At 37.0% G+C, this 10,419-nt stretch overlaps 1 protein-coding gene across 3 annotated transcripts in view; it reads right to left on the reverse strand.

Annotated features, from left to right (window-relative positions):
* ARHGAP24 (Rho GTPase activating protein 24) overlaps positions 1 to 10,419 on the reverse strand; it is a 518,667-nt gene that overhangs the window by 208,548 nt on the left and 299,700 nt on the right. The window contains exon 1 of one of the 3 annotated variants that reach the window (XM_082391128.1): positions 10,049 to 10,288. The exons of the other annotated variants lie outside the window; for them this stretch is intronic. The gene's annotated coding sequence lies outside the window, so the exon portion shown is untranslated. Of the gene's footprint in view, positions 1 to 10,048; positions 10,289 to 10,419 lie in introns of those variants that run through there. 3 annotated transcript variants of the gene reach the window in all.

Genomic DNA, 10,419 nt, shown 5'->3' on the forward strand with positions numbered 1-10,419 from the left:
GTATTTATTCTTTGAGTAAACTGTAAACTCCTCAGAAAGTCAGTAAGTGATTTTTTTTTTTCCTTTCTGTATGGATCCCTTAGACTTGGAGCAGATATTACTTTTTTGGGCAGCTTAGCTGTGCTTTAAGAACTTGGGTAAGGATCACTCATTTACCAGTATGGGCTCAGTTTATAAGGCACTTTTAGACAGGCAACAATCCTGAGCAAATTACCAAAATTTCAGCATTTGCTCCGTGTCACTTAAGAGAACATCAGTGAGGAATAGAAAGATAACAGATGTTTCTGGTCCTTAGAGATCAGAATTTGGATGAAATGGAGACTAAATTATGAAGCTCTATTAAGCTGTCTCATGCAGAGATTCTCCTATAAGATTATTCTTTTCATTCCCTAATCCTCTCACTTCTACGCTCAAGATCGACACAGGTCAAATCCTACACTTTGTCTTTCTGGCCTTGATATGTCTCCCACTTCAAAGAAAAACAAGGATAGTTTAATAAGATTACAAACCATTATTTCCACACTAGCATTTCCTATAGCAACACAGACAAAAAATAATTGGTTTAAGTTTAAAAAAAATGATCTCTGTAGAAGGAAGTAATGGATGTTGGTTTACAAAGTCAGGTGTATAAAGTGTAACTTCTTATTCTTTTATACTATCAAGTGACTGAAGCTTAATCTTGGTTAATCCAGGGCCCTCACGTTCTTGGGAGCCATCTGATGTTGCGAACATCTAGGGTTCCATGTCTGGGACGGGGGAGAGTGGCAAAGTGGTCCATGGTCGTCATCCTCTGCACACAAGGGCACCTCTGAGATGCTGATTTCCACCTTCCTTGTCTGTTCCTGGACTTCAGTCCACAGGCCCAGGGACTAAGTCCTCTTTGTCCTGGCTCCTGGCTTCTGCAGGTTTGACTCTCATGTTGCTGCTTCTCTTCCCCTCTTGGCTGCATTGAGGGCACGGGGATAAGCTGGGAGGCTGTTTTGGATATGTCTGCCTAGATACTCATGTCTAATGGCCTGGCACCACACAGAGCAGCAGTAAAAAATGATTCGTTTTATAACCTCCACGCACTTCATACAGGAAGTGATTCACAGATTCCTCTGCTCTTACGTTCCCCCAGTCTGATCCAGGTTTTCAGGTCTGTCTCCCATGTATCCGGCTCAGGGAGTGGGAGAGAGGGTGGCAGAACATGGAGCCCTTACTTGGAACCCACCATCCTCCAAGCATCTAATGTCCCTTTGCTTCCCTCTGAGGTTTCCCTTTGGTCCCACTACCATGAGAGTCATTATCTGATCTTGGGGATGGGATAAAGGATCTGTTTTATTTTGTTGTTGTTGTTATAATTTAAACTTTGGATCCTGAGGATTTAAGGAGTTAGCTTTTTGAAACTCAAAAGCTGTTGCAAACAAAAATATCCAAAACGTTTCTTTCTGAATTATCCCTTTCCTGAGGCAATATTTGTAATAAAAACAAGTGGAATTTGAGTGAATATAAGGGGATAGACCATGAATGAATATCTCAAAATACTTCTTGAATGTCAGCACTGAGTCTAAGCTTCCATCATATAAAGGGATTGCCGAAACTCTCACAAATAGTGAAGAAGCTAAAATAAACAAATTTTAATAAAACTAACCCTAACCCTAACCTGAATGGCAAAATGAGTGAAGGTGGCAAAAAAAAAAAAAAGCTCATCTGCTTTATCATGAAATCTGAGTAAATATGAAATAAAATATATAGAGAGCAAAAACCTGGAATATTTTACCCAGAGGGAAAAAGAAGCAAGCTCATGTTCTCTTGCCTGTGTCTTTTTAATTTCCAGTTGACTAACCAGATGTCTAGTGAGACAGGTTGGCCCATCCTTTAACATATCATTATATGGGAAAACCTTGCACATGATTTATGTACCTTTGTAACAACAAGACTAGAGTAATACCGGGCCCCTAAATTTGGCATCTGCCTGTCAGGCACTGTGCTGCACACTGGTCAGAAAACCTGTAAGACAAAGCCCCTGGCCTCCAGGAGCTCGGAGTGTAGCGGAGCTAGGGAAGTAGACCAGTAAGTAAGAAGTTAAAGTGCAAAGTGATGGAAGCCATAGCAGGGTGCTGTGGGATTAAAGGGTACGGATAGAATCAGGGAGAGCATCTCAGACGAGGTAGTGATTTCTAGAAAGACAAGACCGAGGAACTATGATCTAGGATGAAAGACCACCTATGTGTGGCAAATAACACAAAGGGGAGGCTGCAGAGATGTTGACTCCAGGTGTTCATGTGAGATTATGGCAGAGATGGGGACAAACCTGACAGGAGCGAGGGAAACATCCACTCTTATCAAGTTAGTTATCCCGAGCCATTTCCCCCAATCTCTGTGAGTGTTCATAAGCAATACGGGTTCTCATATAATAAAACTGCCATAACATAATGTTCATACATTTTTTTTTTTGAAACGTACAAGTATATCTCTGACACAGAGCTTTACTGCAGAGAGCACTGTGGAGCATTGGGAGTTGCACTTTGGAGATAATTCATAAATATTTCATTATTCTAGTTGGTATGTATGTCCCTAATTCCCATTTCAGGAGTTAAAGAAGTTTAAAGTCAAGTGTTTGGAAGGCTTTCTCTACCAAAAAGCAGTTCCTGTGAATGGATCTCTGATATACATACTAGAGTGAACGATTCCTGCTGATACAGAAAGATAGAGGGAGGAGAGGAGAGAAGACTCAGGCTTATTCTCTGTGATGCTGAGACTGTTCAATGCAATTAATATTCCAAGAAGTTGCCACATAACTGTAAGGTAGATGTTCTTATCGAGGAAACATGCTCTAGATTTGCTTTAGGATCATGGATAAGTCACACAGCCTATTTTGGACTGTTTTGGTCATTTGACATATGGGGGTGCTCAATGACAAGATCTTCAAGATCCCATCCAACTTCCCTATTATATGATTTAGGCAACTTCCATTTATAAGTAATTAATGAGCTGATTAAGGACATGAAATAAGCCACAGAACCCTTTGATGCTAAGAAAGAGTCTAAGTCCTCTGACAGAAATAACTTAGCAGTCTCTGGGGGAAAGCACTAAAGGAGACACTAGCACAGCTTTTAAAAAACCCATATTGGACACAAGGGCAAATGGTCAGTTTATCTATCCAAAGTGACAGGCATGTATCAATTTGGAAAAACTAAATTAACCCATTGCTTGATGTTAAAACTATAGTGAAATAATATTCACGGCATACATCTGAAAACCCTTAATCATTACTTTGGAGTATTTCTGCTTAAATTTGACCATGTCACTGCGTGGATTCTTAACTTCAAAGAAAGAGAAGCAGTATGCAAATGAGGCAGGGAGCCTATTATCAAAAAACCTAGGATAGACTTCTGGCTACTCCACTTGTTTGCTTTGTGACTATAAGGTTGAGTCGTAAAGAATAAATAAAGAAAACCACATAGAAATATAAAAGAAAAGTGTTCATTTGCATCATGTAGTTTGTAGTTATTAAAAAAGAAAAAAAAAAACACTTCGTTTAACTTTTCTTGCTCTCCTTTCTTAAAAGAAAATACTGGGACAGGAGCTGCCTTTGTCTCAAAATGAAATGCAACACCCACTTACCTTTGTTTCACCATCACCATCAATAGGGCTAAGATCATTGGTATTATCTGGGTTTAACTTTAGTGTGGGTTTCTTCAAAAAACCAAATTGAACTCATGAAGAATAAACCAGTTTCTTTAAGATTAGTTGGATTTCACTTTTTAAGAATGTTTAGTGTCAATATAATAAAATTTGCTCTTTTGAGTATTGAAGGAAGGAAGACTGCACGGGAAGTGTACAGAGCACTAGGTAGAACATATGCACGTTAGCCATTTTTGGAGTCCTTATTTTACGTGAGAAAACGAAAGCTTAGAAATATTAAATAACTTGCACAGGATGATACCTGTAAATTGTGCCAGGGCTGGGCCTCAGGTCCTGAAATTCAACTCCATAGCCCTTGCTGTTAACCCTCTACTAAGAGCTCACTGAAAAATTGAGGGAGAATATACATATATATCTCTTTTAAATTGCCAGCAGTGTGGAAGATGGATTGGAGTGGTACAGGATTAGGGAGATAATTAAATTCGGAGCAAGATGGTGGCCATGAGAACGAAGAGAAAAAAATGCTGGGAACACATATTTTTTAATTCTATAATCACCATCACCTGACTGTATAGGAAGTGAGGAAGGAGATAAAGATGAAGGGCTGGTTTGAGCTGGGGTAAGATAAGGAGTTTGAAGCACTGGAATACCTGAGACAGCATTGTATAGGAGGCTCTGAAGAGCAGGGCAACTACGTAAGGAAGCTTGTACAGTCAAGTTGGGGCTGAGATACAGCCCAGTTCCCTGCCAAGTCAAAGCATTGTGCGTCCGGAGGAAGGGGACCTTTATTATAACTTGTATAAAGTATGGATTAGAAGAGGTCTTGCTGACCAGATCTCTAGATTGGGCTTTAAGTTGAAGCCGTGAGACTGGATGCAATCTTCTGAGGAAGAAAGTATAATGGGGGGAAATAAAAGAAACACACAAGGAGGTGGGAAAAAGACAGGAGCCCTCTGAAGAGAGTGAAGAAAAAAGAGATGGAATTACAGGCCAGTACAAGATCCCTAACATCTCACGACAGAAATTGCACAAGTCTGTGAATATACTAAAAACCATTGAATTGTGTACTTTAAATGGGAGAATTGTGTGATATATTATCTCAATAAAGTGGTTTATAAAAAAACAAAAAAAAAGAAGAGGAAGACAGTAAATAGTATAAATGGTAGAAAAAGCAGAGGTGGGCACAAGGATAAGAAGGTGTTGGATTTAACCATTAATTCCACCATCATTAGCAACCTCTGAGAGATATTTTCAGTATTGTGATGGAAATAAGTGCCAAACTGCAAAGAGTTATAGAGTCAGAGGGAGGCGAGGAAGCAGAGGCAGAAAATGCAAATTTTTCTTGGCACCAAGAAGAGAAAGCTTGGTTGAGAAAGTTGAGTGTGTATTTGTTTAGTGTAGCAGAGGCTTGAACATTGGTTGTGCCCTGAGGAAAAGCAAAGGTGCAGGTAAAAGGATATAATTTATGAAGCAAGGCCTGGTTTCATCTTCATAAATATTTTGTTTAAAAGTTCCATAAACACCAGTGGCCCAGGAAATTCTTTAGCAAATACTCATTAATGAAATGACAGCTATTTAAAAATGTTCCCATAGCTATTATATGTTTATCACCCCTTGTGTAATAAAGACTTCTAGCATGGAATTTTGAGTTCTTTCTTTAGTATGAGAACTCTTCTGTTCCCTGAGGATTTTCAGAGAATAGGGTACATGGTTGACCTCTTACTCAGACAGAAGGAAATTATGCTTTCACCTCTTGCCCCTGAATAAATTTATCGCCCAGTCATTACTTCTTCTGGATGAATATAGAAATTAGACTGAAAGCTGGAAGCCTGGATTCTAGATGAGTAGTATTTCTGGACTTAGTTCTCCTACTCTGTAAAAAGAGAGATTTGGACTTGCTAATTTCTAAGTCATTACAGCTCTAAAATAATCAAATGAACAAAAAATCATATGTAAATGAATACCTATCCTTATTTTGTTTATCAAAGAACACATTGAAACAACATGGGTTCCCAAAGATGGGGGGGCATATTCTATTATGTACGGTATAGTCACAGTATAGAATATTATACACTTGTCAATTATCTGTTTTCCAAAGTGTTCTGAATGATATAGAAAAAGTTGCCAATAAAATGTTACACGAAATAGGTGGAATTCAAATGTGCAGTGCTAAGCCAATTTTGTAAAAATAAGATGAAACAAAATGTTGGTACCGTATTATGTACACAAATACAGAAAGAAGTCTCACAATAAGAATTAATCTTCTAGAGAGTGGAATTGGTGACAATAATTTATTTTGTCACTCTCTTTATAATCATTATCATTGCTAACTCCCTTGTGAGTTGGGAAAGGCATTTTACATTTGAGGTTTACAGGAAGGTTGTTTTCATTTCCATCGTATTCAACTCTACTTATAATGTTTTCATGTGTGGAGAAGGAGGACCTATAAGTGCCATCTTCCCTGCTGAACTAGCACCATGTTGCAGAGAAGGACCACAGAAGACACGCTTGATATTAAACGTATTCAAAGGCAAGCAGGTTGGAGATAGAAGCTACAGAAACATGAAAATTGCTCCTTAGAATTACTATTATTTTTTGTTAGTTTGGAAAGATGTCAGTGTTTGCCTAGATCTTTCTAACTTATATAATCTTTAAAGTTTTTTTTTAAATTTTAAGATCACCAAAATAATATTTGGTTTGTAAAATTGTCTTGGACTCAGCCACATTTATTTATTCTTCTAATTTCCTGCTGTTTCCCCCACAAAAAAATATATATAATATTAATACAATCAAATGCTAGCAACATCTGCTTGTAGCAAATGTATTATAAATCCCACAGTACCTTCAGCAAAATAAACCAAACAAAAAAGGGGTAAAGGAAAATGGCTGACACCTCCATGTCCTCCAACTCTGCTTTTTAAATTATTATTGACAATAGGCACCTGATGCTTTTTCTTCATAGAAATGTACAGTTCCAAATTACTGTGTGCTAACCGCAATTTCATAATTTGTTAAATGGTGTTTTCTAATGAAGTTTTCATGTTTTAGCATGACCCAGCAGTAAACTAAATAACAAATACTCCAATAATAAAATATGAAGTAAAACATATGGTTTTAGTATCATCTTATTTGTTAATACCGTTTTAAGTTATGTTCATTCAGCAAACACTTATTGCATGACTAAGGTGTACCAAAAGAACCTTAGTCTTTGACCACATCACCTTTTAAATTGTCTAGAAGTACCAGTTTAGTACATTAAACAAAGGCCAATATATAAGGATGTAGTTCGGTCAGTTTGAGCATCTCTTCTTTCCTGAGAGGTTGTAATTGAAAATGAACTAAATGCAGATTTTTATGAGAACAAATCAATTATCTCTCTGTTCAACAATTTAGGAAATATCAACAGCTTCTCTCCCCAGTTCACAACCTACCGCATTAAGCTTGACAGCCCCTTGGAACACATACATCTTGCTCACTGATCTAGTTCATGAGGGGCTAGCTTCTGAGACTTCTGGAGAATCCTCATGAGGTTATGTTAAAAAGGATCCTTACAAGGCATTACCAGTGAACACTGTCATGTGTTAATTTATTTTAGCTTTTTCTTCCTTTACTAGTTTGAAACAGCATTTTCTAAATAGAAGTCTTCCCAACTGTGTATTCCTAATGGCATTGAGTTTTCAGGGATTTTAAGTTTAGATGTTGTGGTAATATAGTTCTCATGTAAAATATGCATCATATATCAAATTTCCTAATTAGGTATGAATGTGAAAATTAAATTCTGATTAACCTGAAATACTCAGTTAAGTAAAGGAAACCTTTATCACATTGACTTAAAATAACAATAGTATACTTTCAAATTTAAAGAGTTATGTTTCAATTAGAATACCATTTTATTTTAACATAACTCATGCTATTTAACTGAAAGAAGTAGGGGGGGAAATAAGCAAAATCTCTATCTTTTAGACAATGTTTCTAAATTTATATAGACCCTAAATTCACTGTTGCAGACAAAAGGCAGTCCTTAATTCATTGTTTCAAACAGAAAGACTTTGTCATACACACCACAAGATGCTTTAATACCTAGAACAATTTCTACAGTGACTAGGAGAAACCTGTATTTAAAAAAATAGCTTAAGTTTAAAAAGGGCCTCCAATACAAAAGGCCTCACAATGTAATTCTATATAAAGCTCTATGATCAAGTAATTAGCAGTGGATTCTAATTAAAGTTGGAATGTAGAATTGCCCTGGACTCAGCTTACAGCTTCACGTATCTGTCTAATATATCCAGTTTTAATATTTTTCTTGTGTAGAATAGGATTAATTATCAAGATCATTGAGAAACCAGTGATTCATTTTGCTCTGAAATGCACAACATAAAAAATATTGGAAGATAAGAAAACATATATTCAGCTACTAAATTCAATGCTTTACAGTATTTTCAGCTTAAAAAAAGCTGCAAGAGAAGATGCAGTTAAAGAAACCAAGATATCATTGAGACAATTAGCCTTGCATTCCTCTTTTTTCCCTAAAGTATCATCACCACACAGAAGAATTGCATAGACTAGATGATAATGATTTTTTTTCCTTTTCTCTCTTTCCTACAAAGCAGTATTATGCTATTTCCCAGCCATACATGCATGTGAATAGCATATGTGTGAATGGGACTAAAATAGAATACATAGTACTTGATTAATATTAATTAATATTACAGACCCCTTGGGATTTGGCTAGTCACTGACTCCTTGACACATGCCTCCAGTAACTGTATAAAAAGCAGAACAAACAGCACTCTCTGTATCTGATGCAGGAATGAGGTAGTTATCCCAGAGCCACTTCCATGACAACTTCTACTACAGAACACAACCAAGAACTTGGACATAAACCAAAAGTCTCCTAAGCACCTAAAATAGACGTCACTGTGTCTATGCACTTTGGTTCTACACTTTCCTCATAAAAGATTCTCTTGGGGTCTTCAGATAAAGTTATTGTCTCTCATTCCTTCCATAATTTTTTATAAATTTGTTTGTTTTCTGGTTTCCTTGTGCACAGCACAAATGAAATAATAATTACAAAGGTTTGGTTGAGGCTGAAGAGAGTTGTTAGAGAATGCAAACTGTCCACATCAGTAGGTAAAGAAATCCCATTTCCATATGGATGGTGGACACACACACACAAAATGTCCTATAAGAATAATACAACAATTTTTAAAAGCATAGTAATTATGTGACCTTTTGACATAAGAAGAAATAGCCTTACACACCACAGAATAGAGCCCCCAAGTATTATTACTTTATAGAATAATTCTATGATGTGTATTCATGACAAGAATACTGAGCAATTCAGAAAACATTAAATTGAATTTAGTCCCCTCCAGAGAGATAGCAAAATATATGGTGGATTTCAGAAAGATGACTCTCCAAAAATGGCTAAATTCTTTCTAAAACTTTTGGAGTTTTCAGTGGTAGACTTGTAAGATTTCTTTCTGGAAAGTCCACAGATAGAGAACTAAGTTGCCTCTATTATCTGTTTATTGACCAGCAGCAAATACTATATATTAGTTAACCAGGCCTCTGGGGAAAGAGTGACATCTCAGATGACAGTGGTACATGGGGTCTTTTCCGTCCACTCCACTGCCACGTGGGCTATTCCTCTTCTTCTGCTCTGAAAGCCCCTCCATAGCTCAGTGATTTAAAATCTTATGGCAAACATCACTCTTAGAAATGTTGTCCCTTTAAGGTGGATGAGCTTAACAAGATAAACTTCATTTTAAAAAAAAGCAGGCTTACCAGAATTTTTAAAGATAAATGGGGGTAAAGGGAAGGAAGGGTTAAAATTAACAAGCGTAGAAGCAAACTAAAGATAAAACCCCAATTCAAAAACTTGTGTTTTCCAGGTCAGACCCACCAAGCTGTGATGAGGTCAGGGAGCCTCGACTGAGCCAGTTAAAGTGCCTGGAGCTGCCCTGTGCTGGTCCTCTTATCTGATTGGCTATATAGGTTTTATACTTGAAGCTGATGATGCATTAACCAATCTCTGCCCCCCTCCCCCCAGGTCAAGAGCTTTCTGTACATTCTGTAATATTAAAGCATATCCCGCTTTATTCTATATGAACAATAAAACATAAAAACCACCCATGACAAGAGGAAACAAAGGACAAAGTTAAACTAAGCTTCAAAATAAAATAACAACAACAATTATTAGGTTCCTGAAAACAAAACAAAACAAAACAAAATCTTAGCAGCTTCAACCACCAACAGCTACAAAACAATACTAAAGAGCTAAAGAGCTAAGATATTTTAGAGTGTGTTTTCTCTCAGAATAGAGGCAAAGTGGGAGAAAAAGGTCAAATGACCACAGAATACTTGTGCCCGAAACAAACGAACCCTGAAGGAGATTTCAGTGAGTAAAAAACAGTACCTTATAAGTAACTGGTCTTGTCTACTCACAGCTGTTTCCAGTGCCGACTCTTGTTTAACTGTCTACTGACTTCAGTTTAAAGTTAATTCTGTTGGCAAAAAAAGTACAGAGCTTGTCTGGAAAATGCTGCTTGGACATAAACCATTCCTTTCAAAGCGGTGGTAGCTGTATTTAAGTTTTCTTGTAGAGGGGGATATAAACCCTTCCTGTAGCTAATTTTATTCCTCCTCCTTCCCCTCAGACTTAGTCAGTATCCTCCTATCCCATATATTGAAGAAAGAGACAGAGAGGGAAGGAAAAAAAAAAAAAAAAAAAAACACTGCCAGGAAATATACCTTAAATAATGTAGTATTTGAGCATTTAGAAAAAAG

Source organism: Balaenoptera borealis (assembly GCF_965194805.1).
Source record: "Balaenoptera borealis genome assembly, chromosome: 4".
Lineage (NCBI taxonomy): Eukaryota > Metazoa > Chordata > Mammalia > Artiodactyla > Balaenopteridae > Balaenoptera > Balaenoptera borealis.